Here is a 25,615-nt window from a genome sequence, read left to right as displayed (position 1 = left end):
GGTATGCCCAGATGTGGGTCCCGGGCTCACTGTGCCACTGGATTCAAGCTAGCCTGGTTGATGAGGGGTGAAACCCCGAAACCGGTCCCAGGATGCTTGTTTCCGATCCAGAGAGGACCTGGCTAGGCAGTTCGGCTAGACTCTTACCATGAGGCACGGGGTCAAGACTGATTTGCATATGGCCAGTTCTAAACTGGGGTGGCATGGTGAGCAAAAGAATGATGACTTTACCCGGATCTCTTGACTGGGGGTGAATGTTCTGATTTGTCCTGCATTCCAGCCATCAATTGTGTGTCTTTTGTTAATGTAAATGTAAATGTCCAGTATTTGTAATGCGCGAAAAATTACCCGAGGGTTTCAAGGAGCTGGGGGCCGTTGGGAAGATTAAGCGAGCTATCGCCCAGAGTCACATGGTGCTGGGCAGACTCCTGCCATCGGAGTCGGGGATCGAACTGTGCTTCAGAGGATTATGGTGGAGGTTTTCAGAGAGCTTGAAAACCTAAAGTTTTTCCAATATAATGTTCTGGTTTTTGGAAAGTCCATTCAGGAACACAACAACATCTTAGCGCCCCTGCAAGGCTAAGGTAGGCTATTCTATTCTATTCTATTGTTTTGGTAGAGCGCAAAACAGCTGCCCCAGCAATGAGGCGTCCCGGCGCTAGAGAACCACAGATCCTGGCCTGAGCGAGAAGGAATGGAAGAGAATTATGGAAGAGGGAATAGGTGTGTTTTAATTGCTTTCCGGAACGCCGGCAGGCTTTCTATGGAGCGGATGTGTTGTGGCAGACTGTTCCATAGTTTGGCTCCAAGAACCCTAAATGAGCGGCCGCCCATGCGGCAGAGTTTTATGCGTGGAACGCATAGGAGGTTTTGGTTGGAGGATCGCAGGTTACGTGAAGGGGCGTAGGGGGTAAGGAGTGGTCGAAGCAGTGGGGGGGTGTCCAGTTTGATGATTTTGAAGGCCATGATGAGAGTCTTGAATTTGATTCTGGAGTCAACGGGTAGCCAGTGTAGTTTTTGGATAGTAGCTCTGGCTGAACATCTGCGGGGGAGGCCGACTAGAGTTCTAGCCGCAGAGTTTTGCACGCGTTGGAGTCGTGCTAACTCGCTTTTGTTAGCGCCAAGAAGGAGTACATTGGCGTATGCAAGACGCGAAAGGATGGTAGCTTGAATAATAAGTTGGCGAGTCTTGGCGTCGAAGAAGCCTGGTATGTGGCTAAGACTCCTCAGCAGGCCGATACAGGTGCCAGCAACTTTTTTGGTGTGGGCCTGAAAGTTGAGTGAGGCATCCATTCAAACTCCTAGGTTTTTCACTAGGGATTTGGGAGATGGGATGGTGCCTAGGGAGGACGGCCACCAGTGCTCATTCCAGAGGCTGGTGTTTTTGCCAAGGAGTAGCACCTCTGTTTTACCTGCATTGAGCTGTAGACAGTTATTTGTCATCCATTGGGCAACCGCGGAGAGACAGTTTTTAAAACTGGAGGATGGGATGGAAGGGCCTTCTGTAAGAGCGATGGCCAGCTGTGTGTCGTCGGCGTACGACACTAATGTCAGGCCCCACTCTTTGGTCACTGCCGCCAGAGGCTGTACGTAAATATTAAAAAGGGATGGGCTCAACGCAGAGCCCTGCAGAACTCCCTGTGCAATGGGGCGGGGTTTGGATAGAAAGGGGGGAGCAGAGACCCGAAAGGATCTGTCTTTGAGAAAAGATCGAAACTACTCCAAAGCATGGCCAGATACTCCAAATGTCTCCAGACGATTAAGAAGGATGTCATGGGATACCGTATCAAAGGCCGCACTGAGGTCAAGAAGAATCAGCGCAGCACTTTGACCGGCATCTAAAATCGTTCGGAGGTGCTCTGTGGTGGCCAGGAGAGCAGACTCAGTACTATGGCCTGGTCTGAACCCATTTTGAGATGGGTCTAGGATGATGTTTTGGACCATGTGCTGGGATAGAGTACTGTTAACATGTGCTTCAGCAAGTTTGGACAGCCATGGGAGCAGGGAGATTGGTCGAAAATTCTCCGGTTTAGATGGGTCTAGGGTGGGTTTCTTGATAATGGGTGAAACCCAGGCTTGCTTCCAGGCAGATGGTACACTCGCTGAGGTAAAGGAGAGGTTCAGAATAGAAGTACAGCTAAGGGGGCTGGTCCTACCCTAAGGAAGGAGAACTGCAAGTTCCTTGTAGAGGAAATTGAAAACATTGGCTGTACGATTTCGGGGCAGGGCATCCAACCTAAAATTTCGTTTTTGAATGCTATTAAGTCTGCACCTATTTGACATGATAAAGACCAGTTACGTTCATTTATGGGCTTGGTCGAATACTATACAATTAATTTTCTCAATTTTGCAAACAGGACTGAGGAATCTAGAGTGTTATTGCGGAAGGGGTGTTCATTGGGTTAGGGCAATGCTCAGCAAAGTGCTTTTGATCGTGTAAGGAGAGACATTTGTGAGGCGGGAATTCGTGCACCTTGTGACACTCATTTTAAAACATTTCTAATGGTGGATACCAGTGCGCATGGTTTGGGGGCAGTATTACCCCAGGTGCGGACGGGTACGCAAAAAAACTGTGGATTCTACCTCATGCTCATTGAGGGATCGTCAAAACAACTATTCAGTTATAGAGTTCGAGGCCCTAGCAGCTGCCTGCTCTGTCGAGCATTTTAGGACCTATTTATGGGGTTTACATTTTTGCATACGCACCGATCACAAACCCTTGGTGAAAGTTTTGAGTCCTGGTGGTACTGGTAAGGGCTCAGTTAGGCTAGCTAGACTCGCTTCCAGACTTTAGGAGTATCGTTACAACGTTTCCCACATATCAAAATGGAAGAACGTGCACGCTGACTGCCTTCTTGTATGTCTTTGGAGTGTCCTGGGGAAAACGGTCACAGTGGGTCTGCCTGGGATCAGGAAGGGGCTTTGGTTTCATTGTGCGATGTGGAAGAATGTAGCGGTGGCTGGGTCTTTGCTAATGAATTGGGTTTGCAGGGACTTAAGTAGGATGAAAATTGGGGGGTCTCTCAGAGGGGTGTGGTCGATGTAGTTAAGGGTGTGGCTTAAAAACATCTAAGCTAAAAACCTATGCTTAGCATAGTGTGCTACCAGACAAAGATTTTGCTGCTTCTGTCATTGCATTCACATATATAATACATCACATAAGATTACACCTACAACAAACTAGGACTATTGGCTTTGTCATTGGCTGTTATTTCCATAAGATAAATAAGCAACAACTATGGCTTTATTGTATATAATATTGAAAATACTTCCATTCTGAAATGAGACTGTGAAAGAACTAAAACAAGGCTCTTTGAAGTTACATGAAAGGCAGTGAAGGGTGGCACTGATGCAGAGTTAAGATATTGTTTTTACCCTGGGGGTAAGGTCAAAAATAGAGAGCCCGATAGGGAACCATCTCAGTACTTGATTTTTAGAACTGCCGGTGAGCACCGGCAGGACCTGGCCCGCTTAACGCCTTGGGCGTTCGTGCATGGATCGGGACGTAGTCTTGAAGAGTGTTGAACAAATGGTAGTGCATGGTGAGCATAGGGAGAGCATGGTTGGTTCTTCTGTGAGACCATTTGTTAAGATTCTGGATGAACTAACTCTGAGGGACACAAAAGTTCTAATGAGAAATGACAAGTTTGTACCACCTGAGGGTTTGAGGTACAAAAACATTATCGTGAGGGGCACTTAGGAAAAACTATGACAAAAAACGGGTAAGGCAGGATTTTTGGTGACCCTGCATGGATGATCAGATCATGGTGAGTGTTGTGAATTTTGAAGTGTGTAAGGAGAGCGAAAAATGGCTTAAGACCGGTGTCATTTCAGCACAAGGACATATTGAGTACCCTGATTAACCTAGGAGTACGGAGTACGATACCCTTATTAAGAATTAAGAGAAAACTAAGGCAGAAAAGTGATGTTACAAATTTATATATTTGATTTTGTTTAAAGTGTTATTTGGTGTCATACCCGGGCCTTTCAGATTCCTTAAAACAACAAAAACTGGTCTGTATTTATCTTGTTGAAAGGGGTCAACCCTACCTGAGGTGACAGCATGAAAAGCTCAGCAGATTCATAGTGGGCTCTGCTCAAGCCTGCAGGATGGGGGTGGAGAGGCAGAGGCTAGCGCTTAGCCGTCTCCTGCTGCAATTGGTCCTGAAAGTTAGATAAGGAGGCGCAGTGTGAAATGAAAGAAGAGTGACTTGAGCTGGCCTGAAATACCCTGGCCTTATGCACCTGCAGAGCTCAACGTCTGCCACATGTCTAGTCATCAATTAAATGTGTGTACGGGGCTGTGGGCAGAGCCAGCAAACACAAACAAAACAATACACTTACGTGTTGGCACTGCCGTAACGAATCCAACAGGCTGTTCTTTTAATTTCCGCATTAAAGCATGCCTTATGCCAAACTGAATTTGATCTGGTGAATAAAACGTTATGGTATTTTTCTCTATTTACGTTGCTATATACCCTGCTGTGCATTTGAAAAACCAGATAAAGTGTTTAAAAAAATGAAAAATGAAATAAGCTGTCCAGTTTAATTGCACCACTAACACATATTCTCATATATTTAATGAAATACAAAGTCTCGCTTCCAGTTGACAGCTTCCTGTAAATAGTCTTTAGTCCTCTGCATCAGTGTTTTGAAGATGCTCATGTAAAAAGAAGCTGTAAATACTTTTCTACAGCAGCAACCGAGAATGAGACCCTGTAACTTGGACTGTGTGTCTTAAAAACATCCATATCTGTGGCATCTAAAAACCCAGGTCTTTCCCGCCACAAATTGTTTGTTTGTGTGAAATGTATTCACTCCTGGAGACAGGAAAGGAGGTTCTGTTAGTGGCCAGCAGAGGACGCTCCTCGCCTGCTGATGAAATCCACTGAGCACATTGTATGAAAGGGACGAGTTTGATCTTCCAGGTCAGCGGTGGCAGAGACAGCACCAGAAGCAGATGTTGACATCATTTCCGGCCTCTCCCTCTGTGTCCAGCCTGCTGCAGAGGAGGAAGGACGCCCTGTCTGTCTGTGCAGTTATCTTCATCATCAGACCCTCACAGCCCCCCCACCACCTCTCCCAGACCCCAAATCTGCACCAGCCCCACCCCAGCCCTAGGAGGAGGAGAGAGCCTGGAAATGTCTGCACAGGTTTCTGCTCAGGTAGGAGATTGTCAGCACCTTCTGCTGTGTTTGTAGAAATAGAGGGAATCATCCTGGGGAAATCTCTGTCAGGAGCCGGGCTCTTATATTTGGAGGGGGGGGGCTTTCCTTCTGGCCCTGTGGGTGTTTGTGGTCATCATTTGGTTAATATCTGTACACGGTGCTTTGCATCTTAGTGCACTTTGAGAAATCTGTGCTTGCTGCACTGCATTGTACTGCACTATGAGAAATCTACGCACGCTGCACTCATCGTACTGCACTATGAGGGATCTGTGTCACTGCACTGCATCTTACTGCACTGAAGAACCTGTACCACTGCACTGCATCTTCCAGCACTGTGAGGAATCAGTGTACTGCACTGCATCTTACTGCACTATGACAAATCTGTGTTACTACACTTCATCTTACTATATTGTGAGGAATCTGTACATGCTGCAGTGCACCTTACTGCACTATGAAGAATCTATGCACTGCACTGCCATATACTGCACTGTGAAAAATCTGTGCACACTGCACTGTCTCTGACTGCGCTCTGAGGAATCTGTGCACTGCATCTTACTGCACAATGAGGAATCTGTGCACGCTGCACTGCATCTTACTGCACTATGAGGAATCTGTGCACGCTGCACTGCATCTTAATGCACTGTGACAGATCTGTGCACACTGCACTTTACTGTACTATGAGGAATCAGTGTCACCACAATGCAACTTACTGTACTGAGGAATTTGTGCCACTGCACTGCATCTTACTGCACTTTGAAAAATCTGTTCACATTACACTGCATCTTAGCGCTCTATGAGAAATCTGTGCACATTCTTTGCTCGGCTCTCGCTGTTAGTTTATTGACTTGCCCCCTGTGTCAGAAGCATGTCCCCAGGCAGTTGAATGTCAAGGGTTCCCTACTGCCCCATGCCCCCGTTTTCCTATCCGAGTCTAGGTAAAACCTCAGTCATTGCCATAGTTTCCAGCGGCTTAGGTTGGCTTATAGCATTATCTGCTGCAGAGGTTGTGTGTCTGCTGCCGGGATTGTGTGTGTGTGCACTGACCTTGGGTCTCCCAGGTAGGCGACCTTCCAATCAGTGGAATGTACATGTCTGTGTTTTTGATTTGTCTCTGCAGGTTGGATGTGTGTTTTATGTGAACAGGGTAGCGTTGTCTTTGCAGACTGTGTTTTTTTGTGTGAGTGTATGAGACAAGTCTACAGTGTGTCTTTTTAAAAGCTGTCTGTCTTAGCAGATGTTGGCTACTGACAGTAACTCTTCTTGGCCTCTCCTCTCTGTACAGAAATCTTTAGGATCACTGGATGTAAGAGGGTCTTCTCTGTGCAGAATAGTCGGGTGCTACTCCGCACACTGCAGTTCTTCCCCATTGTTTGGTAGAATTTGGCAGCTTTGAGTGAGACTTTAGCACAACCTCCAACTGTGTGAGTGAACCAAGCACCCAAGGCTACTTGTTTGACAATGCCATAAGGGGTTGCTTCACTCTCTCATCAACGGTGTGTTGAAGAGGATTGTACTATGATATAGGAGTCTATGTGAAGGATTCCATTCTGCTCTGCTTGTCACTTCATCAGGAAGGGGAGAATGTAAATGTAAATGTAAATGTTTTTGTACTTGTATAGCGCACAGCTACCCGCAGTGGGTTTCCCGGCGCTTGTACGAATACCGCAAGGGAACCCTTCCTGGCTTTCCCTGTGAAGTGTCCACTCCTGGGCACGCCCATGGTGCAGACCAGGCATCCCTCGCGTTGTGGGGGCCGTTGTGGAGACTAAGCAAGCTATTGCCCAGAGTTGCAGCGTGGGACCCATGATCAGAATAGGCACTGAGGCGAGAATATCCGGTCAGGGGAATTAATGAACCCAAGACCCGCCGGGGCAGGAATCGAACCCTGGTCCCTGGCCAGAGCGCTGCATCGAGGTCTGCCTGCTCTAACCATTGAGCCACACTTCTCCACAAAATGCAACAAAATGCACAAGCAGAACATGCTAGAAGAGGCCAGAAAAGAGAAATAAGAGTGACACAGAGAGTAACATGAAGGGAGGAGTAAAGTAATTAATAGATATTGATCAATATATGAAAGAAATATGTTTGTAGGGGAGGAAACGAGCGTTCTCAAAGAAGGGCAGGAAAAGAAATGTAATGAACATTATGTGGAAATTGCCAAAAGTTGAATTACATGTTGTGAATTAAAAAATGTGATTTTAAGTGGAACCTGAAGGTGATTTTTCAAGAGTCTATAGGTGTAATGTGCTGTTTAGGGGTACCAATACTTGAACCAACTTTAGAGCTATGGGTCTGGGATTTAATCCCAATCAACAAACGGTGTGAAAGGACCCAAATGGAGGAATCAATGTATTTTCCTGCGTGTTACCAATTTGAACTCTAGTGAGATAGCTAGGAGGTCCTAGGTTTGCCCTTTCCTCCTGTATAATTAGGTTAATGTCAAATCACAAGGGGGGGGAGTAGAGGTAGGAGAGATAGGGACTCGTCCTTCACGAAACTTGTCAGATAACCAAAAAGAAAGTCCCTTGTATTGCAGAAGGAAAGTGCACCTCTTGCTAGGACTGTAAAGAAAGAAAAAATGTTTTCTTTCAAATAACCCTTACCCCTTCCCCAGGTTTCCCCTCGGTGGCATCCGTCATCATAGGATCCATCCCTGCCCTCTACGGACAGGGGCGTGCTGCTACTGAAGAATATGCGTGAGCACTTAAATGAAAAATAAGGGTGTCCCTGTACACCTATACACCTATACACCTATGTGGTCTTGTTATGAAGATGAAGTCAAGTCAAGTCAAGTCAAGTCATAAAATTTATATAGCGCACTACATACCCAGAGGGTTTCAAGGCGCTTAGGGAGGGGAGGAGGATTATTTGTCAAATATCCACGTTTTAAGTTGCTTTCTGAACGCTAGGTGATTCTGGGTGAGGCGAAGGTAAGCGGGGAGTGAGTTCCATGTTTTGGCAGCCAGGTATGAGAAGGATCTGCCTCCCATGGTGGTTTTGTTGATGCGAGGGACAGTGGCGAGTGCTTGGCTGGAAGAGCGAAGTTGGCGGGAGGGGGTGTAGAAGGACAGTCGAGAGTTGAGGCAATCTGGTCCGATGTCGTAGAGTGATTTGTGTGCGAGGGGGCTCATGTATACGTTGAAGGGGGTGGGGCTGAGTGAGGATCCTTGTGGTACGCCGCAGATGATTTCAGAGGCTTCGGACTTGAATGGTGGGAGGCGGACTCTCTGGGTTCTTCCGGAGAGGAATGAGGTGATCCATTCCAGTGCCTTTCCTTGGATGCCGATGTTTCTGAGGTGTTGTAAAAGGGTGCTGTGGCAGACTGTGTCGAAGGCTGCAGAGAGGTCGAGGAGGATGAGGGCGACTGTGTCTCCATTGTCCAGTAGAGTTCGAATGTCGTCTGTTGCTGCGATGAGGGCGGTCTCAGTGCTGTGTTTTGCTCGGAAGCCGGACTGTGATGAGTCGAGGGATTTGTTGGCTTCGAGGAAGGCGGTGAGCTGGTTGTTGACAGCTTTCTCGATGACTTTGGCCGGGAATGGAAGAAGCGAGATGGGGCGGTAGTTTTTGAGTTCGGTGGGGTCAGCTGTGGGTTTTTTCAGAAGGGCGGTGAGTTCAGCGTGTTTCCAGTCTTCTGGGAAGGTAGCGGAGGTGAAGGAGCAGTTGATGACGTCTCGGAGGTGCGGAGCTATGACGGAGTCTGCTTTGTTGAAGATGTGGTGAGGGCATGGGTCTGTGGGGGATCCAGAGTGGATGGAGTTCATCAGGCGGATGGTGTCCTCAGTGGAGATTGGGTTCCAGGCGTTAAGGGTGTTAACGGGGGGAAGATAGTCAGCTGATGGTAGGGTGGGTTGGCTTCCGGGATGGTTGTCAAAGCTGTTGTGGATGTCAGTAATTTTGTTGTGGAAGAAAGAGGCTAGGGAGTCGCAGAGGGTTTGAGAGGGGGTGATGTCGTTGGAGTTGGCCGAAGGTTGGAAAATTCCTTGACGATGTTGAAAAGTTCCTTGCTGTTGTGGGCGTTGTTGTCGAGTCGATCCTTAAATGCTGTTTTCTTGGCTTTTCGGATCAGTTGGTGGTGAGTACGGATGGCGCTTTTGTAGGCGTCCTTGTTGCTGGTGGATGGGTCTTTTTTCCAGGCCTTTTCAAGGGAGCGGCATAGTTTCTTGGATTTCTTGAGGTCTTCGTTGAACCATGAGGCCTTCTTGATGCCAAGTTTGTGGTGGCGTTTTTTCAGTGGTGCTAAGGTGTCGGCGGTGTTGGATAACCAAAGGGTGAGGTTGGAGGCGGCTTTGTTGGCGTTAGAAGAGAGGGCTGGGGAGGTTTGAAGGAGCGAAGTGGAGATCTGCTCCGCGGTGATTTTGTTCCAGTTTCTTTGTAGAGTTGGTTGGAGGTGGATGATGGGTTTCGGCTTGTTGTAGGAGAAGTGGACGCAGCTGTGGTCAGTCCAGAGGAGATCCGTAGTGTGGTTGAAAGAGACATGGTTGCTGGAGGTGAAGATGGGGTCGAGTGTGTGACCTGCGATGTGGGTGGGGGAAGTGACCAGTTGTTTAAGTCCGAGGTTGGCGAGGTTGTCCAAGAGGGTGGCGGTGTTGCGGTCGTTGATTTTCTCAAGGTGGAAGTTGAGGTCTCCCAGAAGGATGTAGTCTTTGGAGAGGATCGCGTGTGGGGTGATGAAGTCCGTGATGTCTTCACTGAATTTTGCGCGGGGTCCTGGTGGTCTGTAGAGGAGGGTGCCTCTGAGTGTGGTCTTGGGGTCGATGTGGATCTGGAAGTGAAGGTGTTCGGAGTTGGCGAGGTTGGCATCAGAGCTGGTTGAGATGCGGATTGATTTCTTGTGGACGATAGCGATTCCTCCTCCTGAATGGTCGGTGCGGTCTTTGCGTGTAATCTTATAGTCATCAGGGATAGCGATGGCGATGTCAGGGGCGGAGGAAGCGTTCATCCATGTTTCCGTTAGGAATGCGACGTCTGGAGAGATGGTGTCTAGTAGGTTCCAAAGGTCAATGGCGTGCCTGTGGACCGAGCGGGTGTTGAGAAGGATGCATTCTAGGTGGTTGGGGTCGGGAATCTGTGGTGTGGTCGGAGCGGAGTTGTTGAGGGTGCCGGTGAATTTGCAGGAGAGGCAGGAGAACGGTCCATGGGTGCGTCCAGGAGCGGCTTGGACGCAGTTGGGGGCGCGACCGGGGTTAAGGGCTAGGAGGGCGGCGGCATCGTAGGTAATGCGGGGGGACTGGCGCTGGGCGCGGTCCAGGCGCGGACGGGCGTAGACGGGCTTACCTTTGGCGCACCTTCGGCGCCGATTGGGCGCAAAACTCTGCGCGTGAACGCTGCGCGCTGATTCATTAGTCATATATGGATGGTGGAGGGGGCGGAGCGTGGGAGGGGCTGCAGGGAGGCGGGAGCGAGGTCCAGGGAGGGTCAGGGACGGTCAGCAAATCAACAAAATGGCTGTGTGGTAAACAAATGTTGCGAGTGTCTCAGCCAACAAAAGCCACACTGAAATTGGAGCGCTATGCAGGGCAAGACTATCTGAGGCCAGCAGAGAGAGGAAAGCGCTATATCAGGTGAGGTTACAAAGCGCTATGCAGGGCTAATAATTAATCACACTCGACAAGCAACTCTGTTAGGCAGCAAGGCACAGCAGCGTGACAAAAGCGCAGCGCAGCTTTGAATTCCTGACAATGATGAAAAACAGCAAGAAATGCGATGCAGAATTCAGCCTTAAAAATACGATACCAGCCAGGAGAGGAGAGGAGGGAGGGAGCGACCGTTTCTGGTGTTAGCAGGGCGGTCACAGTTCTCTACGAGGATGAGGGCAGCCTGTAACTCTGTGGGTGGGAGGGGCTGCAGGGAGGCGGGAGCGAGGTCCAGGGAGGGTCAGGGACGGTCAGCAAATCAACAAAATGGCTGTGTGGTAAACAAATGTTGCGAGCGTCTCAGCCAACAAAAGCCACACTGAAATTGGAGCGCTATGCAGGGCAAGACTATCTGAGGCCAGCAGAGAGAGGAAAGCGCTATATCAGGTGAGGTTACAAAGCGCTATGCAGGGCTAATAATTAATCACACTCGACAAGCAACTCTGTTAGGCAGCAAGGCACAGCAGCGTGACAAAAGCGCAGCGCAGCTTTGAATTCCTGACAATGATGAAAAACAGCAAGAAATGCGATGCAGAATTCAGCCTTAAAAATACGATACCAGCCAGGAGAGGAGAGGAGGGAGGGAGCGACCGTTTCTGGTGTTAGCAGGGCGGTCACAGTTCTCTACGAGGATGAGGGCAGCCTGTAACTCTGTGGGTGGGAGGGGCTGCAGGGAGGCGGGAGCGAGGTCCAGGGAGGGTCAGGGACGGTCAGCAAATCAACAAAATGGCTGTGTGGTAAACAAATGTTGCGAGCGTCTCAGCCAACAAAAGCCGCACTGAAATTGGAGCGCTATGCAGGGCAAGACTATCTGAGGCCAGCAGAGAGAGGAAAGCGCTATATCAGGTGAGGTTACAAAGCGCTATGCAGGGCTAATAATTAATCACACTCGACAAGCAACTCTGTTAGGCAGCAAGGCACAGCAGCGTGACAAAAGCGCAGCGCAGCTTTGAATTCCTGACAATGATGAAAAACAGCAAGAAATGCGATGCAGAATTCAGCCTTAAAAATACGATACCAATGAAGTGGGTTTTGGAAGTGAACGTTAAAAATATCAAAATAGTGGGACAGAAGCAACTTTCTTTTCTACCCCTAATTAATATACTAAAATCTGGGGACAAGCAGAAAATGCTAGAGGCGTGACTACCTACTGCTTCCCTAGTTGGTCGGCTCGTTTCAGGCCCTACCCCAAGGCTTTTAGTTAGGTCCACAAAGGAGAAATGATGATCCCACTCCTGATTCTACTATTAGCTCAGTTAAAGTGATAAACAAAAATAAAAATTAAAATACATACAGCACCTAATTGGTTTGCTTTAAATCTCAAAAGTCCTGCAGAGTTACAAAGAGAAAGAAAAAGGTAAAAAAATGCACAACCTTCTGGTCTACAATGTGTTAAAAATCATTGGTTTATTCAGTGGTTATAGTGGTGAAAATAATCCAAACCAGTGCGTATAAAGGGGGAAAATGCTGTGATAATTGGACTAACAAGACATTACAAAACATTTAAAAAGCATAAATTGCTGGCACATCGCTGTGTTCCCAATGTGATTGAGGTTCGTTACATACATGATCAGAGACCTTGACCGGGCCTCATTAGTCCTTCGAGGAGTTGAAGGGACGCCTGTAGTCAAATACTAAAGGTACGTTAATAAATGAGAGATTCTCGGAAGTTAGAATACTGTCTAAAACGATGTGACAAATCGCTTACGGGATGTTTGGCAGAGCGCGTCTACTTGCTTCGTCAAGGCTACTCCCTTTTGGCAAACCTTAGTTGCTCACTCGAGGCTCCGATGTTACTGGAGCAGAGTGTGAGTTCAGCATATAACGTTGATTCATTGCCAAACTTAAGCATCCACGTGGGTTAATGCACATGCTGCACAGATCTGTAATTTGTATCCTACATACCAGTCCTAATAAGTTCTGTTGGAAATGGCGCTTTCTATGGTGCTTTTCCTGGACTTTTTTTGCTTTTCTCCCTTCCGGTTTTCCGCTGATCTATGTGCTAGACCTAGGATTTTGAGCACTTTTGACTCTGCCATTTAATGCCAAAACGCTGTGCTCGTCATATACATACTGGTGATTAGTGTAGACATGATTGGCTGAATTGAGTTAGCTGAAAATCCTTTGTCTAGAGGTGAGATATATATCTAGAGCATGTAACTCAACACCTCCTCCGACGGCCTGCAGCACTGGTTGTGCCACCCACGGATGTAACTCTTTAAACGTGGCGCAGGTTTGCCATGACGGGCCTGTGTTTGCAGGTTACTGTTATTTGGCTTAGGATTTAAAAGGCTAGTTGCACAGATTCTGCAATTCTCTTGCTATACCGGAGTACTTCCTAGTGACAGGGTGCGGTGTCAGGAAGAGGTAGGGCATGTGTGCGTTTGTGCTACATGCACTTGTAATGATTGGCACCAGGTGGTGTGTTCGGTACAGTAGGGCATGTTTCCCGCATTGGATTGATATGAGGGATCTGTTGAAAGGCGCAGAAGCTAGATTTCTTGCATACAGATGTGTGGCAGTATAGTGTTTGATATTGATGAGTTCATAATGCCACCTGCTCCGGTGGTGCAAGTGATTTCGACATTATGACTGTGGAAATACCACTTTGAGAAAGTGGGCATTTCTGTGCTCATGGCTCTGTGTGCCTATCTGACTGTCTCCAATTCACAGCTGGTGTCTGGGGGGACAGTTTCATTTGTGCATTCCTAATAATACAGCCATAATCTAGGGGATCAAAAGAAATTGCAGACCTCTGACTTTGAGGGGCCTTCTTGGGTTGGTTAAGAAGGGGTAGAATTGGAACCTGCATTCCAAGGGGCAGGGTTGTGACCCAACTAAAGATACAGATCAAGTCTCCCTGGGTAGGATGTCAGACAGGACACATTTAGAGAGGGCCCTGTTGCAGGGATTCTGCCCAAGAACAGAGCTATTCATAGGATTATGGGTTCTTAGTGAGTAAGGACTGAGTCATCCTTCCACCTGAGTACCCATAAGCCCACGACGGATTAGCTATAGTGTCTCACTTGCTCTCCTACTCACTCACAGAAACATCCCAGAACACAACACTCCCAGATCTCTCAGGAATCGCAGACCCTTTCACTCAAACTCTTGTACCTGTACTCAATAAAATCTGACAGAGACACAAAAACAGTTTTACAATATTTATTTTAACTAAAATGCCCTAACATGCAGTATACGTGCCACAACAAGCCGAAAAATGCATAATATAAATAGTCAGCATAGCAGCTAGTCCATATATCATGAAGGGAGATGACATAATGAAAAGACAGTAGAGCCTAATCTCCCTCCCATTGCTATTAAGAAATATTATTATATATTAGAAGAACTCTGGGCTTTGTCTGCAGACCCCATACCTTCGACTATAGATGGTAGTTCTACATCGTAGGTGCTCTCATGCTCTTCACCCTGTAAAGGTCCCTCTCCAAGTGTGTGTTCCCTATGCATGTATCCCCATAATATCAAAGTACAAGTTTCCAACAAGAGCTGCTTTGGTGTGTTTTGTCTAGGTGCCAGGGCCTCACCAGAACAGAATAGCAAGGGACATTGTTTGTCGACCTTGTTCACAATGTTCAGACTAAACTCAAGCAACAGGCAGAGAACTAACACAGCAGACAGTTCTCATGTGAAAGGCATGAACAAAGTTGATTGCAACAAGTATGCTTGTGGACGCCCAAGAAGATACGAAGAGTTCAAGGGGAGCAGAATGGTTGATGTCTTTAGAGCCTGTAGATCCATGGACTGAGAAATAAGTTTGACTTGCTTATTGATGGTGCTTTTCCAGGCAGAGTATGGGATAGTGACTGAGGGGAGTGTTGACTCGTCAATCTCTAACACTCTTATGGCCTTTATAATCTGGGTATTCCAGGGATTGCCAGGATTCCTTTTAGCTGGAATTTAAGAGTGTTATCACCTGCTTTTAGGGTCCTAATAAAATATTTCAGGATATCGGCCTCGCAGTGAAGAGATTGTCTTTGTAGGCCCAGCTCCAATCGTAGTCGTGCCCGCTGAATAAAACTTGGCAGATGGAAACGTTTGTTGTAGGTGGCGATTTGGGCGAGCTCAAGACTGGAGGAGCATGCTCCAGGAAAGGCCTGGTGTCCATAAGTTAATGCAGGAAGTAAAGTAGCTTTAGCCACCTTCAGGATGGCTTCTGCAGAGGGGCTGCTCAAAGTTTGGTTCAGCCAGGTCAGGGAATATGTAATTGCGCCTGCTCTCTTTTGCAAAGCGGCTAGGTGAGCTGTAGGCCTGGACGTCTCGAACCAGACTCCCAGGTAATTATATTTTACTGTTGTGTTAATCCTGGCAGGCCCGATGTTCCATGCCAACCATTTCTTGTTCTTACATCTGCCAAATACCAGTACCTTCGTCTTTGCCTGGTTGATTTCCAGGGCATTGGCGGAGTTATATGTATGAAGCATACTTAATGCCCGTTGGAGACCCGATTTTGCTTGGTCCATTATTACAATATCATCTGCATATTCTAATATGTGAAGAGGCTTTTTAGCGGGTCCCAGTTTTGGCAGGAGAAAGTTACTATTCTCCACGAATGTACCAAGGTCGGCTGTGTAGAGATTGAACAGCAGCGGGGCAAGAACACAGCCTTGCTTTAGCCCATCTTCGACGGCAATTCTTGAAGAAAGTGTTTTTGGGCTGGTTTTAATTCGCACCCACGTGTTCTTATGCAGGCAAATTAGTGCACCTAGTAGGTCATGCGGAATCCCCCATTTGTTCAGCTTCCTCCACAAAATGTTCTGATACACTTTATCAAAAGCTGCGCTGTAGTCTATAAAGCAGCAATATGGTGGAAGATGGTTTTTTTGTGCTGCTTTTTGACTCAGAGCGGCTAGAGTAATGATGTTGTCTATTGTGAAAGCCGATGCCCGGAACCCAGTTTGGTAGTATGTTATTATGTTATTTTCTTCGACCCATTCTTCAAGCAACCGAAGAAGACATTGAGCGTATGCCTTTGCCTCCAGGTCTAATAGGGCAATGAGGCGATGGTTAGCCGGTGACGCAGGGTCACCTTTCTTGAATATGGGGCATAGAGTCGAACCTAACCAAGAGTCTGGGAGCTGGCCTGTCGCGAAAGCGTTGTTAAATAGGGGAGTCAGAAGGTCCGCCCACTCTTCCGCCCACTCTTCCGGGGCGCATTTAAATAACCCGGCTGGGAGACCGTTGGGCCCTGGAGCAACGTCTTTTTTCATGGCTCGCAGTTGCTTGGTGACCTCGGCTGCAGTGGTCAGTTCTAAAGTTTCTGTTTGAATGGAAGCGGCACGATCTCTTAGTTCTATCACTGCGGGGTCGCCAGGGTCACTGCGATAAAGATCGGACACATGCAGGGCCCAGGCTTCTTCACAGACTGCATTTCCTCTCGTCTTGTTGGTGGAGCGGAGTTTGTTCATATAATCCCAAAACTGGGACTGACTTTTGCTCTTTAGAAGGTCAAAAATGTTTACCCACTCTGACTGTTCTTTGAGTCTCTTGGTCTCCCATAGGGATTTCTTGTAGGTTTTCCACAGTAGTGCCACCTTTTTGGCGGTGAGCACGGTTCAAATCAGTTTGTGCTGGCAGACGGCCTTCCTGAGGGTCTTTCTCTAAGAGGCTAACAATGGGTCATGTGTTTGCTTTGGATGTGGCCCGAATGTTCTATGATGGACCACGGGCCCGGCCAGGAGATCCTGTAGCTTAGCAATGGACTTATCCCACCGGTGGTGTGATTCTGTTGGGGCACTATGTCTGAAGTTACGCGTTTCGCCCTTGAGCCAGGTTCCCACCTTGGCAAATCCCCGTGAGTCCCATTTGATTCTTCTAACCATAGTGTGCAATTCGGCTTGCGTTGAATGCCCCACATCTGACGTTTCGAGGGCGACTTGCACTTGCAGGTCCAGTGTGGCCACTATGGGGTTATGGTCACTCTCCAAATGATAGGGAATCTCCATCCTGGCCAGACGATTACCCAGAAGCGGGGAAAGAAAGATGTAGTCAATGGTTGAGATTCTCCTGAATGTTGGCAAGAAATGGGCGTCAGGGTGGAGTTCCAGCGAGATTTGCTGAGCCGAGCGGAAGTTATGGGTTGTTAGAAAAGTGATCATCGCTTCTTGCTCTTTATTTTTCCTTGCTAAGAGACCGTTGGATGCGAGGTCTTTGATGTTGAAATCTCCTAGTAGTAATACTTCCGTGGATGCAAATTCTGCTAGAAGGTCTTCCAGTTGTTTTATCATCAGATCCGTTGTAGTTGATTTTGCAGTTTTTGCAGTATTATGATAAATGTTAATTAGGAGGATAGAGCGTGCCCTGCCTGAAAAAGACAGACCGGTAATCAGAACCGTCTGCCCTGCCGTCAGGTTCCGAGTGACAGGGGTAGCCGTTAACTTGCACCTGTGACTGATGAAAATGGAGAGCCCCCCTGAGGGTTTTCCGTAAGAATTGACCTTAGCGGACGGTTGAAAAAGTTCATGATAACCAAGCAAAGGCGATGGGGATAGAGACCAGGTCTCCTGAAAACAAATTAGGTCGCTTTTGTTCAGGAATTCAACGGCTGATTTTGAAGCAAGGGTTGACTTTAGCCCGCTCGTGTTCCAAGATGTGATAGTTAGTTTGGAATCGGGCCAGTTGGTGTTCTTGTTAGGAGGATCGCTGTTGTTGGGCAAAGTTAATTGACGACACTGGGACTAAGTCTCCGTAGCGCATGTCGTTGACATGGGCGACAGGGCAGTTAAACTTGCAGCTTATCATACGTTGATTTTTATAGCATGCAATGTTGTAGTGTGGATAAAATACTAGTTCTGCTCTCTTTTCCGGGCTCTGGTGATCCTGGCTCCTGGCTGTTCCAGGTAAAGGAGCTGTCGCCATCAGGGGTTGGAAGCGTGCTTCAGGTGGGTAAATAGACCCCCCCAATTGACTTGTCATTCCCGAAACTTGTGGCACTTGAGGCAAAGAGTAGCTCTGCGGCTGTGGATGGAAGTCCCAACAGGCTTTAGTTAGGTCTTCTAATTGATGGGGCGCACTGCGGTCTGTGGCAGTGCCCACTATTGGGCTGTGAAGATCTGTGTTCTTGATTTCTGCCATTCCCTGGGGTTGAGGTGGACTATTCTGGTCTTCCATTATTGCTTCAGTGATCTGTACAGGGTTATTCTGGTTCCCAGCGCTGTGGTCTTTGGTACTTATTCCTGTAGATTTGTTTGGCTGTAATACGTTTACTGTGGTTGAGGTGGGTGCTTCTGGGGCTCTTGTGATCCCGGAACTGCCCAGGGTTGTGACCCGGGCTGTTCCCTGATGGCCATTGAGCCAGCGGGGGGGCTTACTTTTCTCTATGTATTTTATTTTGGGTTTTACAGGTGGGTTGAAAATGGGGAAGTAGGGGAGACCCCTTGGTTTAGTAACTGGTAGACTGAGTACCGCTAACCCTTCGAGACCCGATCTTCTTTTCAATAAGCGTTGTTTTTTAGATTATTTTTTAAGTTTTTTCCTTTCCCGCCTTGACAGTGAGGTTTTTGTTGGAGGCTTAGAAACGCTGTGAGTCAGGCCCGTATGGGTGCTGTCGGAGCGATCGGATCGCATGGTTGATACTTGCGTCGATGTGGTTTCGGTGAGTTCCAAGCCCGCTTGGAGCGGGCCGGGGCTGGTCCCTAATGAAAGGCTGGCCGAACTTTTAATAGCTTTGTCGGCACGAGGGGGTGTATTTTTTCTCACAGGGCAAGGGCCGGCTAGTGAGGCGGAGCGCAAAGGGTCTTCGAGGATAGATGGAATTTGAAACTCTTGCATGGGCATAGGCTGAGATGTTCCTTGTCTGCAGCTGTGGCACTCAACGCTGTTCAGGATTACGGCCATGATTTCGGGGAGGGACGAGAGTTTGTTGATTATTGGGCTACAGGGACAAGAATTCCGATTGCCCATTGTCCCTGCCAGGCCTTCGAGGGTGCATATCCTGGAGCCCAGATCCGACAGTGTTGATGCCAGAGTTTGCATTAGATCGATCTGCAGCTCCATTTTCTGCGACTGCCATAGTGTGGCCTTGGCAATTGCGTCTTGTTTGGCATGGAGGGATGTCAGTGAGACCGAAATAGAGTTTATGGGGTCCGACAGAGTGAACACGGATGATTCCTGGTCCTCTGGAGGGTTTCTGAAGAAGTTTGAGGAAGGACTTAAGCCTGGTGAGTGGGCGAGGGATTCCTCAATTCGGCTTTCTAGGGAGGCCAGGAATCGGTTGGATAGTTTGTGAGATAATGGGAGGCCTTCATTTTTTGGGCACTTGTTTGAAGGTAGGAGGACGTTCCGGCTAGTTGAAGGGGCCCCTGAGCATGCACTTGGACTGGGTTGTAATTGAGCCTTCGATGTTAAGTCTGCGATAGAACAGTTGTCAGTGTATTCAAATGGTGAAAACAGAACGCTGCCATGGACTTGGGCTTGGACTTCTAGCTTAGTCGCGTTGTTTAAAGTCATGATGTTTGTGGAGTCTGAGCTGAGGGCTGATAAGGATGGATTTCCTGAAGCTGCAGAGAAGGTGCTCAGTGAGAGAAGAGAGCTGTCATGAGTCGTGACGGCAACCTCCTGAGATAGGATGAGCAACTGGTGTGTCTTGTAAAATGACTCATGGAGTGTCTCATGTGTGGTGGAAGATTCGGGTGAGGGTAGAGAGGGTTTCCCTGGGGTTGAGTTTTTAACGTAGGCAAGTCCGGGGGAGCGGTGGTTATCAGTCTGGTCGTCAGCTTTTAAGTCTGTATCCTGCTGAGATGATTGGGTAGAGGAGAAGCCCTTTTGGACAGGGGTTTTAATAAAAAACTCGCTAATCCGAGGTTGCGATTGCACTTGCGAAGATAGGCCGCCTGTGTTTGACAGTCTTCCAAATATGGAATTTTTCAATTTATTTTCTTATTTAAAAAGTTCATTTCTAATTTTCCATAACGTTCTGACGCAGCTAACACGTGTTTCGTCTGGTCTGTATCGACCTTTGACTTCTTCAGGGCTGCAACCCAAATAATAAAAGATGTACATATTCAAATAAATTATACATATTCAAATTCATCCAATTACATTAATAATCACAGGTTCATTATAAATCTTGAAGTAATACACCCTCTTGCCATAGAGTGTCCATAGCAATAGTAAAAAGCAAAGACCAAATTCTTACTCAAGACACCCAAAAGTGCTATAAAACGTCTATATAGATAAAGTGTAAGTAGTCACCAAAGAGTAGTGTCATTCTAAGTTTCTATCATAGTCATGAAGTGGTAAATCATGGCTATTAAAATGTATCATTAGATGTGGTCTGAGATGATCTACAACATACCAATATAACGTTTTCTTAATCCAATAATGGTCCTAAGTAAGTATGTTCTAGTTCTTATGTTCCATCTAAAAATAACCACAACAATATAAGTGTGATTATTTAAGCATATGTACTATAGTATATGTAGTTAAGGTCCTCTCTTAATAATAAGCTCACCCGTCTATGTAGTACTTTTGATTATGTACTTTTCATCATAGTTGGCAAATTCAATCTACAAAGAAAATTATCGATGTTAATCTGAACTACATGGTTTTCAAACATAACACAATGTGACAGACTCTTTTTTAGTAATCCCTCACCTCAAATTTCGTGAATTATTTCGTAGCCGTTTTCCTTCTGCAATTTTATAGTTCCTTCGTGATAATGTGCGAGTACGACACCTATAATATTAATAATATTTATCACTGTTAAATCCTAAGTAAATATCGTGCACCAATATTGTCTTTTCGTAACCTGTATTTATGCGCTCGAAGTTTCGTCTTACCTGGATTTTTGTAATGTTTTCGAAAATCCGTAGCATTCTACGTCGGTGCCATCTTACTTCTCCTATTTATATGGTAGCTAGGCATGCACCATTTTAGTAATTTACCTTCGGATTACCGAATTTAGAGTATAACCTAATTATTTAAGTAAATGTTTCCGTTTTAACACTTCTTTGTTAAATAACTAGTTTAACTGTTATAGAATTCATTATATATTACGCAATTGCCGAAATATCTACATTTATTGTATACGTTCGTACAATATTTATATGTCTATTAATTAGCTACACACCTAATAAATTCTCAAAATTATATTTACTGACATTAACTACTATGTATTAATTAACTCGTAAGAGCATTTTAACTCGAAAAATACAGTCGCATTCTTAGGTCGGGCCGCAAGGGAAAGTTGGATAGCGGACTATTATATTGATACACTATCTCAAAGTTGATGTATAATCTAATACTCATACGAAAAATTGCAACGGGCTAACAAGTTACTTCACCTGTTGTTCATAATATAATATTCTACATACAAATCAGTAGTAACGATAATTGCCACGTTAATTATATCATAAGGCGTGAGCTTCTGTTCGCGGATGTCTATCTTTCTCTAAAGTAACATTTCTTAAAGTATAAGCAAATAGATAATTAAATGTTGACTGATCATTTCACCTATCTATTATTAGTTATATATGGTGTATTGCACTCTCAAAAGGCCACATCTTCTGAATATAGTAGATTAAAAAGCAAAAGAACCAGGTTTAGGAGTGAAAGTGAAAGTTGATCATAATGTCTTATGAAAATTCATCAACAATCATCGTATGTATATTATTATCACAATTGATGGTACAATCTCATAGTTATATAAATACATAAATCACGAAATTTGAGGTGAGGGATTACTAAAAAGAGTCCGTAACATTGTGTTATGTTTGAAAACCATGTAGTTCAGATTAACATCGATAATTTTCTTTGTAGATTGAATTTGCCAACTATGATGAAAAGTACATAATCAGAAGTACTACATAGACGGGTGAGCTTATTATTAAGAGAGGACCTTAACTACATATACTATAGTACATATGCTTAAATAATCACACTTATATTGTTGTGGGTATTTTTAGACGGAACATAAGAACTAGAACATACTTACTTAGGACCATTATTGGATTAAGAAAACGTTATATTGGTACGTTGCAGCTCGTCTCAGACCACATCTAATGATAAATTTTAATAGCCATGAGTTACCACTTCATGACTATGATAGTAACTTGGAATGACACTACACTTTGGTGACTACTTACACTTTATCTATATAGACGTTTATAGCACTTTTGGGTGTCTTGAGTGTGAATTTGGTCTTTGCTTTTTACTATTGCTATGGACACTCTATATAATTGGATGAATTTCCATATGTATAGTTTATTTGAATATGTATATCTTTTATTATTTGGGTTGCAGCCCTGAAGAAGTCAAAGGTCGATACAGACTAGACGAAACACGTGTTGGCTGCGTCAGAACGTTATGTAAAATTAGAAATGAACTTTTCAATGAAGAAAATAAATTGAAAAATTCCTTATTTGGAAGACTGTAATTTATGGACAATTGAGTGCTCTGAAGAAATTTGTATAGCTTTGAATCACCTCGGTGGTTTGTATGTGTTGTCGTGGTAACGGACCTCTTTCATCCTGAGCACCTTTCATATTATTCTGAATACTTACATTTACCTGTACTTGCAGTGCGCTCAGATATAACTGTTACCAATCTCTTTTTGTGCCATAAGGTACCCTATTGTTAAGGATATTGTTACTGGACCGAGGGGTCTCGTCATGCCTTGGGTGCACCCTCAGCTGGCTGCCTGGAGCTGCTGCAGCTTACACCTCTGCCGAAGGGGAAACCATTCTCCAAATTGTAAGCATGCCACTTCGGGTGTCAGTCATTTACTTACAGGGGTTATCGTTTTTTTCTACATCGGGTGATAGTGATCCCACACTCATGTAGGAGCCGCTGGGTGCCTCAGGACCTAATCTGGATGAATGAAAACACATAATTGTTTCCTATAGCTTTAGGTGGTCCCATCAATCTAAGCAAAGTGTTGCCAGCAGGGGCAAAGTGTTGCCAGCAGGGGCAACACTTTGAATAGATTGATCAAAGTTGGCTGGTGTAGTTTGAGTGGCTGGGTCACGAATTATAGTCAGAACCTGTAATTTCAACTGTACGGGGTACTGGATATTGGTAATGTCGTCGTTTATACTAATACGTTAGCGGGAAAATGAAATAGCTTGAACAGCCTTCTGCCGCTTTTGATGTGGGAGAAATTGCTTGGATTGTGAAAACCTTGGAGATGTACGCACATGTGTATGTTGCTTACAAGGTTGAGGGGATAACTGTGCAAGCGAAAACCTACGACCAGTACATATTTGTTATTGGTGTTCTTCTGCTAATGGAAGAGTTTGACAATTGCATATAACTTTAAAGTATATATCCAATGTGTATGTCTTTTTTTGTATTTTTATTGATCAGGTTGCAACGCATGAGTGCATAGTTCCATAAGTGAACCCATCCAGATATTTAGCATCTGTATGGTAATACAAGAATTTCCATTTCTTAGAAGTACAACAACAAACATAACTGCACCCCCACCCTCCCAGACGCTCCAGTACATATTGGTGATCTCATAGCAGCTTACACGTCATGATTATGGCACCTTACACAAGTAATGACAGGCCTATACAGCAACTTTCGCAGTTATGTATTATACCTGCTGCAAGTCAGGGTACCCACGTAGGTACATGGTCAATGGAGCCCAGAAGTCTGCCGGTCTAGAGGTCTCAGGCAGTTCTTCCACATATACTCCCAGCTGCTCCCTACAGTAAATGAAATCTCGAACCCACTTTTTAACAGTTGAGGTAGCTCTGGCACCCCAGCATTGAGCCACTGCTTTCTTGGCGAACAGGGTCAAGACAGCAACAATACACCTGTTGCACAGCTTGAGGTTCTTAACCATCCCCAGCAGACACATTTCAGGAATACATGCCACATTTTCTAACACAACCTCAGTTATCAATCTTGTAACTTAATTCCAAAATGCATATGTTTTAGCACAGCTCCATGTAAGATGCATAAAGTCTTCATCATCCTGCCCACATCTTATACATCTCGCAGTATCCTGCAAGCAAACTTCGGCAATTGGCATGGTGTATAATACAGCTGATGCAGGAAATTGAAATGAATAACACGGAGATTGCAGTTTGCTGTCAGTCTGCCAGTTAGTTTGCAGCAGAAGTGCAATTGTTCCAGTGGCATTTGGGACTCTTGCACCTCATTCCATTTGATAAGTGAAGGAGGCACAATAATTGCAGTCTCTCTCATAGACTCGTTGTACAATTTTGTTACCAGACCCCTACTGTCTTCCGCAGCCAGCACCGCCTGCAACACTGTCAGTGTTTTCGGCTCTGCTGGAAAGTCAGGAAATATGGATCTGATCCTCTGTCGCACCCTAATATATGTAAAGCCCAGATTTATGCTGTGGTCACTCCCAGCCTGCACGTCTGAAAGCGATTGGAACCAGCTAGCTATTCCTCTGTAGATCCCCCATCTGTCTGACCCCTGCCGCCTGTTCTTGGGTCTCAGTAATATCTGGATGTGTAGCAATCGGTAGCGCCGGGGCATATAAATAATCCAGTCGCGCCCACTTAGCCAAAGTCATCCAGGCCCGAGCAGTGCATTTGACAGAATTGATCTCAGATCTCAGGGCTTTCCTCTCTCCTGACAGCGCCAAGGCCAGCAGGGGGATCGGGGCACAGTATCTGCTTCGACCGCAACATGTGGCAGGAACCGCTGACTGCGGGAAGTATCAATAGTGTACAAATTGCACTTGGGCACATAGACAGTATAGTCGCATATCCGGCGCTTCAAATCCTCCCCGATCAAATGGCTACATAAGCAAGTCCCAGCTGCATCTCTGTTTCTGACCGCCCCACACAAGGGTCAGTAGAGCCGCCTGAAGCGTGTTGAATAGTGCAATATTGAGCCTGATGGGGATATTCATAAACAATTAGAGGAGTTTGGGCAATACTGTCATTTTTGTCACCGCGATCCTGTCCGCCAGCGAAAGAGGCAGCTTAGCCCATCGTTCTGTATGCTCAGTGATTCGGGTAATGACTCCACTATAATTCATGGAGAGTACTGTATCAGGGTCTCATGCAGCCATATCTCTAAATATTTCATCGGGTCAGTAGACCACGGCTGGGGGAAATCCAGCTCTACCTCTTTCGTTTCTGCCATCAGCGGAAAGACTGTTGACTTCTCCCACTTTATCCCTAATCCGGAATATCTCTCAAATTTCACATATTCCTTCAGTAGTGCCGGGGGATTTTCGGCATGTTCACGTACACTCAGCATCATATCATCTGCGTAGAGCGAGACCCCAAGAGATCTCTGCCGGAATAGTAACGCTGCATGAGCATGTTTTTGACGAATTCTACAAGCTAAGGGCTCCGATGCAAGTGAAAAGCGGATCGGCGACAAAGGGCATTCCTGCCTTGTGCCTCTCCTAATTGAAAATGCATTTGAGACCCAGCCATTCCTTCGCCCTTGTGCCTCCGGCTCATTAAATAATAATTTGACCTATTTAAGGAAAAACAGTGGCATACCCATTCTAAGTAAAACAGTAAACATATACTCCCACCGCAGGGAGTCGAATGTCTTTGCCGCATCAAGCAGCTCAGCCACTGCTTGAAAATCCGGCTCAAAGTAGTGCAACGCTTCAGAGATAGTACTTAAGTTTTGTGTCATTGATATCTTGGGGACAAACCCTGACTGATCCGGGAGGATTCATTTTTGGTATGAAAGGCTGTAGCCAGTTAGCGATAATTTTTGCCAAAATCTTGGCATTTATATTAATGAGGGAGAGAGTTCTATGCGATTCACACCTGTTTACCACTTTGTCAGGTTTCAGCAACGTAACAATAAGGGCTTCCTTAAGAGAAGGGGGCAGTCTCCCAGTCTCGTACG

At 46.0% G+C, this 25,615-nt stretch overlaps 1 protein-coding gene across 1 annotated transcript in view; it reads left to right on the top strand.

The window, feature by feature from the left end:
• Positions 1-4,986: 4,986 nt before the first annotated feature.
• Positions 4,987-25,615, top strand: part of LOC147662738 (uncharacterized) — a 75,239-nt gene continuing 54,610 nt past the window's right edge. Inside the window, exon 1 of the mRNA XM_086950937.1 lies at positions 4,987-5,165. The gene's annotated coding sequence lies outside the window, so the exon portion shown is untranslated. The remainder of the gene's footprint in view (positions 5,166-25,615) is intronic.

This window comes from Lissotriton vulgaris, unplaced genomic scaffold (genome assembly GCF_964263255.1).
Source record: "Lissotriton vulgaris unplaced genomic scaffold, aLisVul1.2 SCAFFOLD_211, whole genome shotgun sequence".
NCBI classification, from domain to species: domain Eukaryota; kingdom Metazoa; phylum Chordata; class Amphibia; order Caudata; family Salamandridae; genus Lissotriton; species Lissotriton vulgaris.
Note: the sequence above shows the minus strand (reverse complement) of the source record. Positions and strands in the feature narration are given on the sequence as shown.